This window comes from Pangasianodon hypophthalmus, chromosome 23 (genome assembly GCF_027358585.1).
Source record: "Pangasianodon hypophthalmus isolate fPanHyp1 chromosome 23, fPanHyp1.pri, whole genome shotgun sequence".
NCBI lineage: Eukaryota > Metazoa > Chordata > Actinopteri > Siluriformes > Pangasiidae > Pangasianodon > Pangasianodon hypophthalmus.
Window position 1 is genome coordinate 19,180,293 of NC_069732.1, and position 22,549 is coordinate 19,202,841.

General features: G+C 37.3%; 1 long non-coding RNA gene across 1 annotated transcript; it reads left to right on the plus strand.

Annotated features, from left to right (window-relative positions):
- The first annotated feature begins 271 nt into the window (after positions 1–271).
- Positions 272–21,078, plus strand: LOC113536163 (uncharacterized). Its single transcript, XR_003403665.3, has 5 exons — positions 272–2,217; positions 4,871–5,359; positions 18,540–18,628; positions 18,889–18,986; positions 19,086–21,078. It is a non-coding gene; the product is annotated as an uncharacterized LOC113536163 (long non-coding RNA).
- Positions 21,079–22,549: the final 1,471 nt, after the last annotated feature.

The window sequence follows — 22,549 nt, forward strand, 5'->3', positions numbered from 1 at the left end:
GAAACAGTTTGTAAATTACTTTCATGTTAATTTACATTCCCTGTGCCCCCCAAAGTAAATTAAGCTCACTGTAACATTATTAATAATATTTACCCCTCAAGTGAGTTTTTGAGACTCACATTTGATTTTGAACAGAACTCTTGTGTCTTTTGTAAGAATAACATTGAAATGACTGACCTCCTTTTTTTTTTTTTTGGAATATTAGTATTATTTTGGAATTACTTACTCTGCTGGTTGAAAGATAAACTCTTTGTGATAAGCATATTTTCAAAAAATTATGTAATGCTTGGAATGAAACTTGAAGATAGTAATTTGGATCTGTTTATTATTGTTATTATAATGTTAGGGAAATTCATAGATGTAAATACATGAGATTGCATATTTTCCAGTTTTTAAGGCAGAATTGTCTTTGTATGTTTTCAGTGGTCTTCAACCTTTTTGAGCACAAGATCACTTTGGAAGTCAAAATTTGAACCAAGATCTACCACATTATATGTTGCAAAAAGAAACAAAAAGCCGACCAAGAGTAATGCCATGTTGCTTGACTAACAGTAAAGCAGTACTGGATTCACTAATCACAGGGACATACTAATACAGTTCAAATAACACTAGCCAACAATAGGAACAGAAACATGTTAAGACTGTTAATACAACATGCACAGCTACACAGTTACAGCAACACACTGTTAATTAATGTTATTCTTGAGGTACACCCCACCCATACAGTTGCACACCACTAATTAAATATGTAGCAGTGTTTGAATCTAGCCAACCAGCAAATATTTTACCGCTGCATGTTTTTTAATGTGTTGCAATCATTGAGGTTACTGGTAGTCCGGCCTCTGGTTTGTGGATGACAGCTTCTGGGTCTGTGAGAGGTGACAACAGAGCTGGGTTTGAGGCACATGTCTGTAGCCTAGTCAGGAGTGGGGTTAGTGAAAAAGACTTTTGATGTGTTTCAAAAACTATGATTTCTTTGAAGACCCCTAGCTATCTTTTCCAACCGCTGTTATTTTATTTTTCTTTGTAATTGTTCTTTGTGTTGTTTGGTGCTCAATTTACAAAAACAAAACAAAAGAATGTGGAACACTGAAGGAGTGCCAGCTAGAATGGAACAGGATGACATGGATTGGAATCTGGAGTGGACTCTCCTGCATACACTGAAGAACACACACACACACACACACACACACACATACAAATGTATGTAGAGCAGAAGTGAGGACACTGAAGGAGAGATAGGCAACATACTGCACTGTATCAAGGAAGATGAAGAGTGGGAGAGAAAGAGTGCACTTCTCAATAAACTATCTTATTTAAACTATTCCTATCTAAGGAATCTTCTTAACTACACTGTATGAAAGTTAATATGGCTATAGAATATGTAAATCAAAAAAAAAAAAAAAAGCTTTCACTTTGCTGCTGTGTCATTTTCGCTGTGACCCACTTCAAAATTTAGGCACAATTTAACAGTAAGCCATACAGCTAACACTGAGCAAGGAGCAACTGCCTATTAGTCTAAAAATTACTCCAGTTGCTTGTCAACATGTGTTGACATGTTTCTTCACTTACTCTGTTAATGCATCTTAGTTTCCACAAACAATATTCTGAACAGGCTTGTGGGCTTATTAGTATAGGTTGTATTCAAAAAACTAATGACGTTGTGGGTTTGGTATAAGCGAGGTTGTGTTCTAATTCAACCTACATTTTTGTACTAGGAATATTATTTTTGCGAGACAGACGGCTATAAGAAAAGAAATGGAGAAGAACACTGGGTAACCTTCCTCATATGCAAGAAGAGAAGATGCAAGAAGAAAATGTTTCTCTTGTTTAACAGTGGTTTTCGCTTTACACCTCTCCCATGGATACTATTTTTGCCATGTCACTTTTCAATGGTAGATTCATGAACACTACCCTTATCTGCGCTTTAGCAAAGCGTGTAGCTCATTAGATGTCGTTCTACGTTCTTTTGTGACTATGATGAGTTGTCAATGCACTCTTGAAAGAATTTTTATTAGTCTGGGCACACAAGATCCCGGGAGTTTCTTGCCTGTGTCAGCGTTTAAACCATATTGTTTCTTTCTTTTATAATCAATAATTTTGCGCCATCATTTTCATCTGCCGTATTTTTTCGAAGAACGCTTTTGTTTTTTGTCAAGACAGCGAGCGGAGGCCGTCCACGCCGTCTAAAGTAATATCAACAAATCTTCGACTAAGGTGAGTTAAACAACATGTCTAACATTCAGCTTGTTCAGTGTGTTGAGTGCAGGATGTTCAGTTACTCTTCCTCCGTCGTTAGTAATAGCTTTATTTGCGCTAATGCCGACGCGGGGAACAAGGATTGTGCGTTCTGAAAACAGAGTTGGAGGTAAATGAATAATTTTGCAATGACGAAACATCAAAAAGACATGGGTGCTCCTGCCAAAGTTCGACCAAGCTTTCCTCCATTTCTTGGGTCCAAACAGACCGAGAAGGAGCCTTTTTCGGCACCGAAGCCATGTTTTCTGATGTTCTATAACTCCTCCCCGAGCTTCCCGCTGCCCTGTATCTTGCTCTCTCATTGGCTGGAGGTCATCGCCGGTGTTTGTTTCAGTCAGAACTCATTTCACACAGCAGGATTTTGAATCGCCGACAGGTCCAGATCAATGCGTTTGAATTTCTTTATACCAACATAACATACATAGGCACAAAAAATAAGTCTACCGAGATGATTCCGCTAATTATTTACAGACCCCCAGGGCCATATTCTGAATTCCTTTGTGAGTTTGCAGATTTCATCTCTAACATGGTTGTTTCTTTAGACAAAACATTAATTGTTGGAGACTTTAATATTCATTTTGATAATCCAGAAGACCCTCTGAGAACAGCAGTTGTGTCCATTCTAGATTCAGTAGGGGTTAATCAGAATGTAATAGGACACACTTATAGTGGTGGTCACACTCTTGATTTAATACTAACATTCGGATTAAATATAGAAAATATAGTCACATTTCCGCAGTCTGAAGCTATCTCAAATTATCTCATCTCATTTAAAATGTATCTTAATTATATGTGCACCACGTCAGCAACTGCACAGAGTTTTATCAGTAATGTCGCAGAGTTTTATCAGTAATGTCCCAGAGTTACCAACCATGATTGGATCACCGTCTGATCCCGAAGAACTTGACCAGGCTACTGAATGCTTAGAATCAACCTTCTGCTACATGCTAGATGAGGTTAGCATAAAAGAAAAATAATTAGAGAGAAAAACATAGCACCCTGGTATAATGATCACACACTCACCTTAAAACAGACCACTTGAAAATTAGAATGTGAATGGCATCAAACTAAATTGGTAGTATTTCAAATAGCATGGAAGGAGAGCCTTCTGAGCTATAGAAAAGCTCTTAGCGGTGCTAGATCGAAGTATCTCTCCACCCTAATTGAAGATAACAAAAATAATCCTAGATTCTTATTTAATACTGTAGCAAAATTAACTAGGAATAAGACAACATTAGAAACACGCACACAATCATTATATAGTAGTGATGACTTCATGAATCTTTTTTCAATGATAAAACTGAAAATATCAGGCAAAAAGTGCAGGCTATTAATTTAAAACCGGACAGTTTTATAACTAGCCCTGTAGATAATAATATAATGATATCAGATTAGAATGTTTTACTCCCCTTCAAGAGACTGAACTAATGTCACTAATCATCAAAATCTCCAACCTGAATACTACATTCCTTACCTACATATTTCTTCAAAGTTGTAAATGACCTACTGTTGGCCTCTGATCAGAGTTGTCTCCTTGCTTATGTTGCTTGACCTTAGTGCAGCTTTTGATAACATTGATCATGCAGTTCTCCTCAATAGACTAGAAAATGTTGTAGGCATTAAGGGAATGGCCCTCTCCTGGCTTGGTTCTTATTTGACTGATCGTTATCAGTTTGTAGGTGTAAATGGTGACTTCTCTACGCATACTAAGGTAAAGTTTGGTGTTCCGCAAGGCTCTATTTTAGGCCCACTGCTGTTTTATGTTTCCACTGCAATTGAATGTTTTAGCAAAGCCAAGATGACAGACAACAGCTTAATAAAGTTGAGGAATGTGTAAAGGACATTAGAAACTGGATGCTTATTAACTTTCTCTTACTTAATTCTGACAAGACAGAAGTACTTGTACTAGGACCACATGCAGTTACAAGTAAACCTTCTGATTACATAATAACTCTGGATGGCCTTCCGTTTCATCATGCGCAGCAGTAAAAGACCTTGGTGTGATTATTGATTCCAGTCTTTCATTTGAAGCTCATGTAGATAATATCACTAGGATAGCTTTCTTTCATCTCAGAAATATTACTAAGATAAGAAATATAATGTCACTACACGATGCAGAAAAATTAGTTCATGCGTTTTTTACCTCTAGGTTGGATTATTGTAATGCCTTGCTGTCTGGATGTTTTGTTAGATACATAAACAAGCTCCAGTTAGTCCAGAATGCAGCAGCAAGAGTCCTCACTAGAACCAGAAGAGATGAGCACCCCTATCTTATCCACACTGCATTGGCTCCCAGTCAAATTTCATACTGACTGTAAAATACTACTATTGACCTATAAAGCACTGAATGGTCTCACGCCTCAGTAACTGAGTGAACTTTTGGTCTTTTCTGATCCGCCACTCTTACTTTGATCAAAAGGTGGAGGCTGTTTGTTGGTATCTCAAATAGTGAGGGCTACAGCAGGGGGTAGAGCCTTCTCTTACAAAGCCCCACAGTTAAGCAGAACAGCCTTCCAGTTAAGTGTTCGGGGCTCAGACACAGTCTCAGTGTTTAAGTCTAGGCTGAAAACATATTTGTTTAGTCAAAGCTTTTGTGAATATTTTTTCTTAGGTAAAGGAGCAGGTCTGGAGGTTTCACAGGCATAGAGTGTTGTGGTGAACTGGGATGTTTGTTGCCCCCCCACGTGTTCACTCAGGTTTGTCAATGGTGGAGTATGTCCTAGGGCGCCCTCATGTCTGTCTCTCCCTTTTAGTTATGCTGTCACAGCTAGTCTTGCCAGAGTCCCTGCTTGCACTCTGCATGCAAAGTACATTGTCCTTCACCATTATGGGACAAAAGCTTATCTAACAATCTCTCTCTCTCTCTCTCTTTCTCTCTCTCTCTCTGTTGAGCTACACATGCTACTCCTGAGATACCAGTGATCCTGCTCTCCGGACCTGCCTGATCCATCCTGATGCCCTATTTCTGGTTGGAGTTCTTGTTAGTTGAGATCGCGCACTGCTGCTGGGGGTGGCCCCACAAGGACAGCCTGAAGATCATTGGGATTGCTGGGGATGGTGCCACTTGGGGGCCATGAAGTTGGCTTGGGGATCTCTTGTGGTGAGTTGTACTGTGATGGAGTGGGACTTTGATTGCTGTGGTGGCTTTGGGGCTGCGGTTGCCACGAGCAGCTTTGTACTCAAGACTTCATCAGTGGACAGTGGATAGGTTTAACAAACTGGACTTCTTGTGAAACCTGTGATGAATTTACTGGTGGCACAATTGCACTATTTGTCCATACAGTACACAGTTATAGAAGGGATTTATTTATAATAGAACTATCTGTTAGCAGCCAGATGAGGATGGGTTCCCTTTTGAGTATGATTCCTCTCAAGATGTCTTCCTCATATCGTCTCAGGGAGTTCTTTCTTGCCACTGTCGCCTCTGGCTAGCTCATTAGGGATAAATTCACATATTTACAATTTATTTTGGTTTATTCTATTTTAATTCTATTTATTTCTGTAAAGCTGCTTTGTTAAAAGCACTGGACAAATAAATTTTAATTGAATAGATAATGGCTCTCACTCTGGTTCGCTTGAGTCTCAGACCCTTTGAACTGGTTTTGTAACTCTTTCCAGGCAGATTTATTTCAGTATTGTTCTTTCTCATTTCAAAAGAAAGGAATTTCTTTTTTTAGAGCATAGTGTGCTGCTTGTTGAGGCCTTTTAGCCTACTTCACATTGCTGGAACATTTCTATCTAAGTGATGTTTAGATTGAACAGGGCTGGCAGTAATCACGCCTGGGTGTATTTAGTTATTTTGTGTTTACTCAGGTTGTCTTTGTCTTATATTAAATTTTGTTTGAAGATCTGAAACAATGTAGTGTCACAAATAGGCAAGAATAGAAGACATCAGGAAGGGGGCAAATGCTTTCGCAGTGTATATCAGAAATCACGTTTATATTCTTTCACCCAGCCACCGTGTGATTTTAGAAAACCCTACTAGTGATTTTATTCATTAAACTAGCAGATATAACTAGCAGATATAGGAACATGGCCGTGACTCGAAAACAATCTTCACTCTGTAGTCAGTCAAAATTTGATAAGAACCCAGCTCTCTCTAACTAATCTTTCCTCATATGGGGTTGTTATCAATATACTGCTACTCCAACACCACCTCTTGCTGGTTCCACCAATTCAACTCACTTATCAATGTTTGGATCCATTAGGATTTAATAGGCATCACACATCAGCTATTTACATTGGATTATTAAAAAAAAAATAATAATAATAAGCACAAAACCAATGGCTATTGTAAACTGCTGAGTAAGTATTCTGCTATGATCCACAGCATGTCCCGTTTTCTAACTGTACAACTAAAGCCATATATAAATTGATTGTATGTAGTTTCAACCACAGAGAATTAGCCCCTAGAAATCAGAATATTCTATCAGCATTAGATTGTGTGAGTTTCCTGATGACCACGATACAAGAGACAAGAACAGCCCAAGAGAGAAGATGAAAAAATGATGGAAGGAAAAGGAAATAAATACAAAAGCTAGAGAGCTGGAATCTACTACTGAAAATCTGCTACTGAATATCTTTAGAAACCTTATTAAATCCTCAAATTAACTGGACGACATAAATAACTGCTTCTAATATCAGCATGTTTTTTAAGAGTAAGCTCCAGGTAAACAAAACAATCATGTCCCTTCTGCTTTGTGGCTAGCCTCTCTTTGAATGCCATAATTATCTCACCATTCTTTTCCCCACCAGCAGTACTTCAACCCTGAGACCCTGGTGACAAATGCCCTTCTCAAGGGGACTGTGACCCAACGTTGCCCCTTTTCACAAATAGTAGAATTCTTCCTCTCTTTCTGTCTCCTTCCTCCTTTGTGCAAATATTGAGTGAAATTACTTTACTTACAGCTCTGTCACATCTATTATTCACAACTGCTGGTAGTAAAAACAAATAAAAAACAAATTGGTATTAGGCTCTGTGTGCCTTGGCCGTGGATAGCAGTGGTGGCAAATGACTTATTTGTGTCTCTGTGTCTTTATCCATTTTTGGCTGCTGCATTACATCCAGCTGGGGAGTTCTGGAATATACAGTATTACATGTAAAAAGCAGTAACTGAAATATCAGTATATATGGCATGTATTTTAACATAAGTTGGAAGATAGAAGTAGCCATTTGCAAACAGAATTAACATACATTATGTTAACACAACAACAGGTTCAATCAGGAATATGCTATAACACATGGAGCACATAGCTTCCACGAACCCACCTATATATAGAAGATTTTATTGTTTGACCCCTAATAGGGCGGAACAGTATCAAGTGTATTTACACAAATATTTCAGCACAAAGCCCTCTGAATCATTAGCTCCACTAGCAGTACAGTTATTGTGTTAGTGGAGTCCATGCCTCAATGGGTCAGATCTGTTTTGGCAGCAAAAGGGGGACCAACAAAATATTAGGCAGGTGGTCATAATGTTATGGCTGATCGGTGTATATATATACATATATATATATATATACATACGTTTTATATGTATATAATATTTTATATAATAATTATAATTTATATAATATTTTATATGTGTATATGTGTATATATATACACATATACACATATAAAATATTATATAAATTATAATTATTTATAAAGTCTGATTTATTTATTTGTGATTGGTCTATATGACCTATCAGAAAACCAGTCAGTATTGTGGAACAAACAATTGTGTTCATCAAGACAAGCATAGTCCAATATACAAAACCTTATAGCTCAGTATAGCTTATTCAAATTACACTGCTCAACGAAAAAAATAAGTGAACACTTAATTATTACTTTATAACACCAAGTCAGTTAAATTTCAGGGATATCAATCTGTCCAGTTAGAAAGCATAAATGATCGTGAATCAGTTTCACATGCTTTGGTGCAAATGAAAGTGACAACAGGTGCACTGGAGAGGCAACAACAAGACAACCCCCAAAAAGGGAATGGTTTTGCAGGTAGTGGCCATAGACAATTGCTCTCTCCTTATCCTTCCTGACTGATTTGTCTCTAGTTTTGTGTTTTGTTAGGGTCCTTGTCACTACTTGTAGCATGAGGCAGCACCTGCAACCCAATCAGGTTGCACAGGTAGTCCAGCTCCTCCAGGATGGCACATCCATACGTGCCATCGCAAGGTGTGTCTCCCAGCACAGTTTCAAGAGCATGGACGACATACCAGGAGACGGGCCGTTACACTAGGAGAGTTGGACAGGGCTGTAGAAGGGCAACAACCATGAAGGTGGTATGAGGGCCCGATGTCCTCTAGAGGGACCTGTGCTCACAGCCCAGCACTGTGCAGCTCGATTGGCATTTGCCAGCGATCACCAGAATTGGCAGGTCCGCCATAGGTGCCCCGTTCTCTTCACGGATGAGAGCAGGTTCACACTGAGCATATGTGACAGACGTGAGAGAGTCTGGAGATGCCATGGGGAATATTATGTTGTGATTGAAGTGTAGACTTTCAAAGAGGTTCCACAAAAATATGGCATTTACCATTTAGGAATTACAGCCATTTTAAACAAAGTACCTCCAGGGGCTCAAAGGTATTTGGACGAAGTGAAATAATTGTAAATATAACCATAATTTTAATACTTGGTTTGAAAAATATATATATATATATATATATATATATATTTGGACAGTTGACTGACAAGAAGTTAACTGATCAGGTGCGGTCCATTCCCTCGTTACTTCAAGACAAATGAAGCAGATAAAAGGTCTGGAGTTGATATCAGGTATTGAGTTGGCATTTGGCAGCTGTTGTGAAGGAGGCCATCATTAGGATGAAAAAACACAGAGATATCAGAGAGATAGAAAAAAACTTCAAGAGTGGCCAAATCAACAATTTGGTACATTCTTAAAAAGAAGGAATGCACTGGCAAGCTCAGCAACACCAAAAGGCCTGGAAGACCACGGAAGACAACTAAAGTGGATGATCGCAGAATCCTTTCCTTGGTGAAGAAAAACCCCTTCACAACATCAACAGAAGTCAAGAATACTCTGGAGAAGGTAGGCGTATCATTGTCAAAATCTACAATCAAGAGACGCCTTCATGAATGTTAATACAGAGGGTTTACAACAAGGTGCAAACCACTGGTAACATTCAAGAACAGGAAAGCCAGATTAGACTTTGCCAGAAAACATCTAAAAAAGCCTCCCATGTTCTGGAATAAGATTCTTTGGACTGACGAAACCAAGATTAACTTGTAACCAGAATGATGGGAAGAGAAAAGTATGGTGAAAGAAAAGAACAGCTCATGATCCAAAGTATACCACATCATGTGTCAAACATGATGGAGGCAGTGTTATGGCATGGGCATGTATGGCTGCCAATGGAACGGGCTCACTGGTGTTTATTGATGATGTGACTGCTGACAGATGTAGCAAGATGAATTCTGAGGTGTACAGGGCTATACTCTCTGCTCACATTCAGCCAAATGCTACAAAACTGATAGGATGCCGCTTCACAGTGCAGGTGGATAATGACCCTAAACATACTGCGAAAGCAACTCAAGACTTTTTGAAGGCAAAGAAATGGAATATTCTTCAATGGCCAAGTCAGTCGCCTGATCTCAACCCAATAGAGCTGCTTTTCACCTACTGAAGACAAGACTGAAGGCAGAAAGACCCACAAACAAGCAGCAACTGAAGGTGGCTGCAGTGAAGGCCTGGCAAAGCATCTCCAGGGAGGAAACTCAGAATCTGAGTTTTGAGAACATGGGCTCCAGACTTCAGGCAGTCACTGACTGCAAAGGATTTTCATCCAAGTGTTAAAATTATGGTTATATTTACAATTATGTCACTTTGTCCAAATAGCTTTGATCCCCTGAAAATGGAGGTACTTTGATGAAAATGGCTGTAATTCCTAAATGGTAAATGCAATATTTTTTGTGGAACCTCTTAAAATAAAGCTGAAAGTCTACACTTCGATCACATCTTGATTGTTTTATTTCAAATCCATTGTGGTGGTGTATAAAGGCATAATCATAAAATCCCTGTCATTGTCCAAATACTTCCAGACCTAACTGTGTATGTGTATGTATACACACAAACACACACACACACACACACACACATATATATATATATATATATGAAAACGGCAGGTCTTGTGGGGTGTTCTCGGTGTGTGTGTGTGTCTGTATGTATGTATGTATGTATGTGTATATATATATATATATATATATATATATATATATATATATATATATATATATATATATATATATATATATATATATAAAATGTGTGTGTGTGTGTGTGTGTATATATATATATATATATATATATATATATATATATATATATATATATATATATAATGTCCCTCAATGCATTATTTAACCCTAGATGTGTCTGAAGAGTCTGAATAAACCATGCTGTTAGTATATTGCAGGAAGTTCTCTGCTGCCACATAAGCAAGCTCACAATCACAATTACTGATTGATTGACTATTAAAATCACTCTGTGTTACAAAAAAAGTTCCGCACCTTCTAAAAATTGTGAGCATGTTGCCATGTATCCACTGTTATATAAGTAGCAAAAAAGCAAGCTTTTTTTGATTACTAATATTAAAATTGTAGACTATTATTTTCTGGTATGTCAAGAAAAAGAAGTTTAAAAAAAAAAAAAAAAACAGTGCAAGTTTTACTCCACACTGTTAAAGGTGCTAGACAAGGTAGTGCCAAAGTATCCTGTGAGCTGCTAAACAGCCTTTTGTTGTTCAAAACAATGACAATAAAAATCTATTCTATTCTCCTGCCTGATCTGTGGTTGTGAGTGTGCATGATGCGAACGCTATGGGCTGTGCTTGCTGGAGACAGACTGCACCCAAGCCATGTTGTGAGACATCTACTGAGAGGACTACTGGTTTGGGTAAATCAAATTATTATAGCACAGGTGGCTACGCTAAAGCCTGTTTGAGACTTTCAAATGCTGAATCGTGGGTGTTGTGCCAACACCACTCCACATCCTGTTGCAGCAATTGTAACCTCACTGTACTGTGAAATGAACATTAACAGAAAATTTCTCACACCCAGAAACCACAGTAAGGGCTGTTTGTCCGAGGCTTCGGGCATGTCACAGACTGCTTTGGTTTTCTCAGTGTCTGTCAGTGGTAAGGAGGTGGCCACTATATGGGACAGAACTAACTTGAATTCGCATTTCTCAAGATTGAGCTTCATGTTGATTGCACAGACTATACTAGTCTCAGACAATCATCATGTTCCTGTGCGGCCCCAAATAAGAATGTCATCCACTCCAATTTCATATGGCTGTCTAGCAAACAGCTGCTCCATTGATTTTTGGAAGATTTCACTGCCTATTCCGATATTCCGTATGGCATCCAAAGGAATCTGTAGCGGCCATAGGGAGTATTGAAGGTGGTTAGTTTGGAAGAGGCTTTGTCAAGTGGAATTTGCCAGAAGCCACATTTGGTATTTAGTTGCCTTTTGCTGTTTATCAGTTTCAGTGTTGTGAATATTTCACTCTTTTGAGTATCCAGCTGGGTCACAACAGAAAGTGTCATCAACTTGTGAACTCTATCTACCTGGTGCTTTTATGGCCTGTTAGTCATTTTGGCACCAGTGGGTTGTGCTGGTGTAGATCTACAGCAGCTGGCAAAGTGATTTAATTTACCACGGTTGTTGCAGCATTTGTTGTTCATTTTTTTTGTTTGCAACTGTTTGCGCACAGTGTCACTCTATACTGCAAACTATGCGCTTATTTGTTCATTCTAGAGCATGCTGAACTTGCATTTCTTTGCAAGAATCTTCAGCGTGGACACATAGGCTTGCACTGATTCACCTGGTTTTGGAACTGTCATGTTAAACACACATCTGTCTGTAATTGTGTCCCCCTGTTTTTCGCAGGCAGACACAATTCTGTGAATTTCTTTAAGAGTACCTCTGGATCCTCATGACTTTCCCCCTCTTCATAGACAAAAGTTTCAGACTTTTCAACTGCTTTGGGACCGGCTAGGTTTAGTAGTGTGTAAGCCTGCACTTTCATTGATTTCTCTGACAGCCCTGCGTAGCAGTAGATGTGCCATTCCTTTTCAATTTTTCAATGTTGTCATCAAAAACTAAAGGATCAATGCACCGGAGCCCCTGAGCCATTGTTTTGCACTTCTAGGTTATGATAAATACCTACCACTCACTAGCTTTTCCTGCCTCGTCACACCCCCCAGTGCCCTTAATCTAGTGACGTATCACACAACTCTACAATTGCTTATATTAAGCTTAATCTAAACGAGTTTCTAATTACTAGACTGTTTTATGTAGAGTGAGTGTGATCCTGTAATATTTATGCACCCAATTACATTATGAAATTTTGCGAGGATGTTGGCACTCACAGGTACTCACAGGTAATGATAGTATTAAAACGTGTGTGGTAGAACAGCGCAGAGGTGATGTGGCTGTCTCAGACAGTCAGTGACCTGGTTTGCAAGGTACACTTGCATATACAGAGATTTTATATCAACAAAGTGAATGGAGACCAATAATTTTCAGTGAGAGCAGGCGAGTTCCCGTGACATGAGCGACAAGTGACCATTGGTGACTAGATGTGGGCGTGTCCGGTGAATTTTTGAGAAAAGTTTAACTTTATGCAAATTTGGAGTGACTTGGTGCAGCGACTACCAATGGGAGTGAAGACAGTGACAGTAGAGTGCACGTTATCCGTGGGTTTAAATGCGCTAGCGCTATAAACTAAGCTAAGCTAATTGGCACTTGCACTTTTGCCGCAGATAGATGGCAAATGGCAAAGAGCACACACTGCTTCTCCTTCATCTCATATGATATGATGCACATATACGCTGGTGAATTTTATATACAAACATTCTCCCTCCAGAATGTATAATTTACGCGGAAAGAAAACTGGTTTGTTTGGAATTTAGTTGCGCCACCCACTGATAAATGTTAGTATGGCAACCAGTAGTAGGAATGCCTAGTGGCAACTTCATAGTACAGCGACTGGTGACTTGCATTGATAAAATCCCTGTATGTGCGTGTACCTTCAGTTTGGGTGAAAGAACATTTCATTTTTATGTTGGAGATGAAAAATGTAAAAAAAACGTAATGAAAAATGATATACGTAAAAAACGTAATGAAAAATATACGAACATTCATGATGATAAAGGATATGAAATATGAATGTACAAGTTTAAAAATGAAATGTGAACATTCTTAATGATAAATGATATGAAATATGAATGTTCATGATGAAAAATGATATTACTTTTGTGTGTTTCCATTAATATAACAAAGTGTTAAAACCGTGAAAGTAATGTTTAGAAAGTCATTACTCGACGAATATGCACTAACACACTGCTTTCTTATAAAAAAAAACAAAAAAAAAAACAACTCTTTGCTATAAAAAAAGATTCCAATTGAGGAGCAACGGTCTAGCTGCTAAAACAACTATACGTTTCAGGCGGTGAAAACGCTATTGAGAAAGTTTCAAAGCACTACGAGCTGGGGAAAGTGGTTTTCTTCAAACACGTGTACACGTGCATCAAATACTTTTCAAAGTCAATATTTACATGTTCATGGTGTAAAATGATATACGAACATTCGTGATGATAAATGATATGAAATATGAATGTTCATGATAATAATGATTTGAATTATGTGTATTTCCATTAATATTCTTGATTAGATACAAAAGTGTTAAAATGTGAAAACCGTGAAAGTAATGTTTAGAAAGCCATTACTCGACAAATATGCACTAACACAGTTTTCTTGAAAAACCACCTCTGCGCAATAAAAAAAAAGATAGTAATTGAGGAGCTGATATAGATATTGAAACAGTTTCTTAGAGATATACGCTGTGGAAAGTGTCTTCTTAGCAACTGTCTAAGCGCTACAATAACTATAAGTTCTAGGCTGTGAAAACGCTACTGAGAAAGTTTTAAAGCACTTCGAGATGGGGAAAGTGGTTTTCTACAAACACGTGTACATGTGCATCAAATACTTTTCAAAGACAATATTTACATGTTCATGATGTAAAATGATTATATACGAACATTAATGATGAAAAATGATATGAAATATGAATGTTCATGATGAAAAATGATATATGAACATTCATGATGATAAATGATATGAAATATGAATGTTGGAAAAGAGAACCAATGTACACATCTGAATTAAGTAAATTCAGTGGCGTCTTCTGAATCTGTGAACAAAACATACAAGAAAGTCACGCCATCCTTTTATACTCTCCAGTTGACTTGAGGAGGGTGAGCATCCAGCCGTGATTAGTGAGCCACAGCCGTGCTTCATTCCTGCAGTCCTCCCCTAACCCATGAGCTTCTCTGCCTTCCGTAACACCTGTGCTGAAGGGGCAGCAGCTTGAGGAGCGTGCGGTGGTTTTGGCGTGTGCCACGGCGGTCATCCATCACAGTGGTATAGCTACCAACTAAACTCAAGTGAAAAACAGATAGAAATGTTTTAAAGGGAAAAAAAACAAGAAAAAACTTACAATAATACTTACAAACAATGGTTGCACAATGGAGCATGTGACTGTACTCACTATTAAACAATCACATTCAAACTCATTCAAAAATAATTATACATCTGTCATCAAAGAAGTGATTGTGAATCACCCCAAGCCATGTTGCAAAATGTGTTATGGTCTGATGAGACCAATGTAGAACTTTTTGGACATATTTCTCAAAGATATTTTTGGCACAAAAAAACTCATCACCCAAAGAACCATACCCACAATGAAGCATGATTACAATGCTATGGTTCTGCTTCTTTTCAGCTGGGACTGGGGTTCTAATCAAAATAGAGGGAGTCATGGATAGCTCCAAATACGGTTTTTTTTTTGGCACAAAACCTGCAGACCTCTGTTAGTGAAAAATTTCACCTTCCATCATGACCTAAAAACACAAATCCAAGTCAACAAAAGAATGGCTTCAGAAGAAGATCATCGTTTTGGAATGGACTTGTCAGAGCTCAGGTCTAAATCCTATCGAAAACCTGTGGAATGACTTGAAGAGCATTTTGCACATTTGATCCCCTCACAATTTAATGGAACTTGAGCATTTTTGCAAGGAAGAGTGGAATAAAATTGCCAAATCAAGATACAAAGTTGGTAGACGCTTACCAAAAAAAGAATGAGTTTTGTATTACAAGCAAAACAGAGTAGTAGTTAAGGAGTGTACATACTTGTGCAACCAGGTTACTGTAAGGTTTTTTTCCCCTAAAATGTTTCTATTTGTTTTTCACTTGAATTCTGTTGCTTGCTATATCACACCATGCACACCACATATCACATCATACCATAAGCAAAAATGTTACGTTACAATACTTGTGTGCCCTTGATTATAATGAACAAATGTAAACCCTGCAATACAAACCTTTTTTCATAAAACAAAGGGCATAAAATGAAAAAGTCTGTTATTATTTATGCCGAGCAAACAAGAGATATCTGCCAGACATGTAGATCATGTCTATATTGCGTCGGTTAGTCCAGGACCATATCTATATGTCTGCATAACATGCAAATCAGGTTCAGTATCTGGATGTCTGACTACAACCCCTTTTGGCTGTAGATATGCAGTTCAATATTTGAATGTCTGGCTAGGAGTTTTTTTGGATGTCTGTGGACGTGTAATACGGGGCAGGAAATCAATATATGAATTGTCAGTTCAATTCAGAAGTTTTCAGTGTCAGTTGTGGTGCATGGTTGCTGTCATAGCATAATGTTCATATTGCTGTTTTACCATATTGCGGAAGACATGATCGTGCATCTGCTACTCGGATTGGGCAGTGACTCACATCCATGAGCCTTGCTGCTAGGAATACATGTGATGTGCTGCTCTTGCAAAGGACCATGTTGCAGCAAGGCAAAAGTGTGAACTCATTGAGCTAGTTGAACACACCTAGGGCAATGTCAACTAAGTTAATGTTATGTTTATGAATTTGCTTAGTTTGCTTGTTTGTCTATTTTTTGTAAACCTAACTGCTGTGGCTAGTTAGCGTTACCATTTAAGCTAGCTTAATCTTCCTCGCAAGGTAACTAGCTAATGTTAGTTTCAGTCAATATTGGTTTCAGTCATAGTTAGCGTTAGGAGCTAACCGGGGATTACTTTTGAAAATTGCCATGGCATAAGAAAATATTTACAAACTTATGTAGATGTCTGTGTTTTACTGTTTTACTTGAAAATATGGTGAAAAAGAGAAATGGAAGTTACATTTAAATAAAAGAAATTGTAAAAAAGAAATTGAATAAAATAAATAAATAAATAAATAAATAAAAAATTACACTGAAATAAAATATATAAATGATGTCTAAAATGAGTCTGCAGTTGACGTTATAAGACATTGAAAAGATGTCCACAATGACCACATTTGAACAAATTTTTAACCTTGTACAGGGGGCCTGTGGACGTCAGCAGTGGATGTTCAGAAGACGTCATAAAAACTTCATTCTGGCTCCTCAGCGGACGTCATTTCAATATGCGACAAAGACGTCTTTTTGGACGTATCTTTGCTCAGTGGGTAGTATTGAGTATAGTGGTCTAAACCTCCTCCAGTCTCTCTGTCTGCTGTTATTTATCAAGTTGCCTGGCTTAGGATAGAGTAAAAACAGACTCATATTTACTTCAGGTTTTTTTTGTATTTGCAATGGTGCTTCTTGGCATTCTCTTTTTTCAAACATTTTTTTGCATAAAGTTTATAAATAAGTCATAATGTTAATCAGGCAAATGTCATCAGCTACTAAACAAAATGAGCAATTAAGTGGTCTCACATTATTTTTGTTCTCTTGGTTAGTGAATCACTGTCAGCATAGCAAACCCCAGGAATAAACAGAGCGTTAGATGTGTTAGCCCTGAGATTTTCTCTGCTTAGACACACAGGTGTCTTATACACAGGTGTTTAGAGAGCCTGCTATGCAAAGTCATTCAGCGTAAAGTTAAATTTTTCACTCCTTCTGTCTCACTGATTTCAAGTGGCACTTATAAAATACAAAGCCAAACCTCTGTAATAAAGCTTACATTCAACTGCCACATACTGGTCATGTAAGCTTTTTATGGAACGCTGTTTTAGTCAAAAGTAAGTAAATAAATATGCCTATGATATAATAATAAAAATAAGTAAATGCAGCAATGTGTATATACCTTAGTGAGTCAATATATAATGAAATACATAATTCAATAAATACAGACAGCTGCATAAATATTGGACATTGACAAAGTTTTAGTTATTTTAGCTGTTCACCACCGTATACTGGTGTTGAACCTATGAGCTCAGAGTGCAGACTTTCAGCTTTATTTTGAAGTATTAACATTTAAATCATGTGAAGCCTGTAGGAAATACAGCACATTTTATGTGCCCCCCCCCCCCCCCCCCCCCCCTTTTTTTTTAAGGGACCAAAAGTAATTGAAGTAATTGGAGATAATTTGAAGTCCAAAAAGCTGCCAGTGAAGCAAACCATCATTAGGCTGAAAAATCAGAATAAACCTATCAGAGTGATAGCAAAAACATTAGGTGTGGCCAAATCAACTATTTGGTACATTCTTACAAAGAAAGAACATACAGGCGAGCTCAGTAGGTAGGTGTATCTGTGTCAAAGTCAACAAAGATGAGAAGACCAGAGTAAATACAGAGGGTTTATGTGAGAGGCTGTTACAGACAAAATTGAAACTTTGTCTCTCTCATGCACCATCATACTCTCTCACACACATCAGTTCGCTTACACACAATCATACTCAGACAAACTATCAAACCTATTTCATACAGAGGAATTTACTTTAACGTGCTGCCTTAAAGGAAACTCATGGGAAGGGTTGCCAGGTTTTTAGCAAAATTTCCACCCTAACTACAACTCAAAAACCACACAAAAATACTAAAAACTAGCACAAAATGTTGTAGTACAGGAAACTGTAGATGCATTTTCTTCTTTTTTTCAATCTTTTTGTGTTAAATAAGTTAAAATACTCTAACAATTATATGAGAAACCTGGCAACACAGCTCACAAAACTAACATCAAGTTCATTAACATTAGCCTATATGAATCATAGATGCAGTATTTTTTTCCATCACTGGTTTGCTCCAGTAGTCCGACCTAAATGTTGCCTAACTGAGCCCCATAATAAAAACATATTTCTACCATATTTCTGTACAAACAACCTTACCTTTTGCAATAAATTTCAAAACCATCAAATATGCATGATATAGACCGAAATGTGTAATATAATGCGAAATATGGTGTGTTCTTCCGATGCATCAGATGCAGACTTGAGCACACTGAACTCGCTTGAAGTCCCAGAAGTCACTGCGGCAAAACAATGGCAGATGGTGGAAGCCTGACACATAACTGTAAGTTATAACATCTTTTTAACAACAGTAATCTAAATATGCATCTAAAAAGAATGATTTTGATGTATGATTTAGATTGAGAAATATATGCGGTTGTTACCATCCTGAGGTAATGGTAAACTGGTTAGCTTAGTTTTTAGTTAACATGAGGTTGCATTTGCAAACAGTGAGCTTAATACATTAAAACATGCTTAATTAACTTTTGGTTAATCAGCCATTTTAACAGTAAATCTATTAACCAGCTGAAACATATTACTTAGGGAGCACTGAAGAGAGGAGGACCCTTATCCAGTGGAGAGGGGTGAATGAGGCCCTCTTCATTGGAAAGAGAAACTCCTCCAAGTCTGGCTGGGAATAAGTAACACTACCTTTATTTTGAACCTATTAAATTTCTTGCTGTATTTTTTTTTACGTATTAGTTTTTCCTGTTACCGATTAAATGTTCTTCTCTGTTCAGGGTTTTTGTGAAGAACAGCTGCCACTTGCCAGTGATATGCCGACATGGATGCTGTGCTCCAGGGGCAGTATTCTATTAGTCTGCCCCTGGTAGTAGCAGCAAATGTGTCTGCCAGTATATCGTTTATATATAAACTATAATCATGGTATTGCAGGCACGCAGGCAGCTCCTCAGAGGCTGACAGTTGTGCTGCAAGTCTGGCCCAGATGTTGTTGCCATTTTGCTCCAGATTCCCCTCCATGTTTTCCTCATCCTCATCCTGAAAATTATCTTCTTCCTCCAGGATGTCATCAGTGGACCGACAAAAGGTTGTGTAGCATGCAGCATGCAGAAAATAGGGGGCGGATCTCCAGGGCCCCAAAAACGATAGCCCTACAGCAGGTTCTTAGTGTGCCAAAGGTGCACTCATTGATGAATCTGGCCTTGGCATGGTGCTTGTTAAAGCGACCTTCAACACGACCTTGTAGGAGGAACCATAGCCCGTGACAATAGGTCAAGATGTCTTCACCACTTACAAAAAGCTTTATCTGCCAAATGTTTAGTGATAATGCAATAACAATGAAGAAGTTACAGTGGTAGCACTATATTTCTAGTAATTAAAAAAGAAATAAACTATAAAAGTAATGATATAAATAAACAGACATTTTCACCAGTCACAGGCTGCCTGTATGGGGTGATTATGGCCACAGGATGCAGCAGACAGTAGTCCTCATCTCCAAGAAGAAAGTAGCTTTTTGCAGGGAAAAGGGATTCCTTGTACATTGGGCATCTTTCAAGGACCAGAGCATCATTGCCTACATAGATGTAATAAAGTTCAGTCTTGATAACTGGGTTAAAAGGTGTGATCACTGTGGGGGTGTCGATTAGAATGCACTGGTTCCCATTTTACTTCTTTATTTCAGAATTCGTCTTAACATGTGGATCAAGGTGTGGTAACTATAGAAAAAAATAACAATATTGAAATCACAGCTGTAATTATATAAAGAACATTAAGCACTAATATGCCTTTACTGCAATTAAAACAGGCAGAATTATGCTCCTTAACACATGATTTAAACATGTTAATGCAATACTCTAGTTATTTATTCCTGTCATTGCCAACATCCTTGCAAGATTTTACAATTACATGAATTGATCACACTCACTTTACATAATTCAATCTAGTAATTGGAAACTTGTTTAAATTAAGTTTAGTATAAGCAATGAAATCACTTTTTTGATGAGAAGCATTTTTGATGAGAAACAGATTTTTAGTTGGATTCAGGTCTGAGCCCTGGCTAGGTCATTCAAAAACTTTGTTGATTTGGATGTATGCATTACGTCATTATTGTCGTACTGAAAAGTGAAATTCCTTTTCATCTTCAGCTTACTAGCAGACACCTGAATGTTTTGCACTAAAATCGACTGGTCTTTCTGTTCATGATTCCTTTGGAAAAAAAAGCCTCAGTTGTGGCTGAAGAAAAGCAACCCTAAAGCATGACTCTGCCCCCACCATGGTGCACCATGGGTATGGTGTTGGTAATGTGCTTTTTTTGCACCAAACATATATTTTGGAATTATGGAATGATTATACCTTTTTGGAATTGATCTCATCAGACCATTACACATTTTGCCACATGGATTAGGGTGATTTAATTGAGCTTGGATGTTTTTTTTTTTTCCTTCCTTGAGAAAGGGCTTCAAGATTTTGGAATTTTAATACACTCACTCTACATAATTCAAACTAGTAATTGGAAAATTGTTTAAATTCAGTTGAATATAAGCAATTAAATTACATTTTGATGAGAAATATAATTTTTTATGTAAACTATATGTAATATGTTCTCTTAAATCTGAACAATGTTTCCTTTTTTCAGTGTATAAATAGAAGTATTGAGTTTTATGTATGACCACCCATTTTTGTTATTCCTATAATTCTGTTGTTATTATGTTTGAACATTTTTAGTAAATTAAGTTGAAGGTTTTCAATAATTATTTGCTGAGATAGACAAAATTCAAATGAGTGTTTTAATTGTCCATGTTCTTCGCTTCAGTATTCAGCTTGGAAAATCTTTATTAGGATGATAGTAGATAGATGAAAGAGTAACACTTTACAACAGGGTTTCTTAAACTGGGATCGAGAGTATATGAAAAGCTAATAATTAATTAAATCATACAAATGTAAAATTAAAATAAATAAATTTAAAATAAAAACAATCAAAATAAATCATTCACTAAAAATTAAATATTTTTATATGTTTACCTGCATGTCATGTGACCATTAGCCGACATCAGGGAACCGTGACGATCCGAATGTCTTGTTAAATTATTTAAAAAAAACCTTAAAATCTCAGGGAGTACTTCAAGTACTACTTCAAGTCAAAGGGGTTAGACTTACAAAACAGTTTGTGAATCCCTGCTTTACAACAGTGTTCCATTGCTGCCATCTACTGGGCGTTTCTTTTCACACTGTTGTGGTAATTGTTATTTAATAACAATTAATTATTGTGCCTACAATGAAGCAGGGTCTTATTATTTTGATCCCAAAGCCTGGAAAGGATAAAAGAATTTTAGATAATCTACGGCCTATTACACTTCTCAATACTGATTATAAAATATTTACTCGGGCAATAACTGCTAGACTAAAGGTGGGACTTCCACAAATAATTAGTGAGACTCAGTCTGGGTTTCTTAAGGGTAGATCAATACATAACAATATTCGTTTGGTGCTTGACATCTTAGCATATAATCATTTAATTGAAGACAATGGATTTATTTTATTTCTGGACTTTTTTAAAGCCTTTGATATGGTCAAACACCCTTTCCAGGCTCTTTATCATTTCGGTTTTGGACCAAAATTTATTAATATCATCAAAATGCTGTATAATGACATAAATAGTTCGGTAGCTCTTCCCAAAGGAACATGCCCAAGATTTCAGGTGAACAGAGGTATAAGACAGGGATGTGGTAGTTCACCACTGTTGTTTATTATGGTTGCAGAATTGTTAGCTATTCTTTTAAAGAATGAGAATATTGCTGGTATTAATGTTATGGATCACAAATCAAATGCAGATCCCCCTAGCACTTCAATCTGTAAAATGTTTTCCCAAAGCATCAGGATTACAGTTAATACATCAAAATGTGAACTGATGGTTATTCATGACTTCCCCTTGTCCTCATTATTTAATATTTCAATTAAAAAGGAGGTAAAATATTTAGGAATTATAATTTCAAAAGATAGAATTGTTAAATATTGATAGAAATATTGAAAAATGTAGATCCAATGTGAACGTCCGGTTACAGAGGGACATCACAATATTCGGGAGAATATTATTAACAAAAATAGAGAGTCTTTCAAGGTTAATTTATCCCGGGTCTTCATTGCCGATTTCCACCAGAAAGATAAAAGCTACTAATAAATTGAATTTTGATTTCATCTGGAGAAAGAAATATCACTACATTCGGAAAAATGATATAATAAAGGA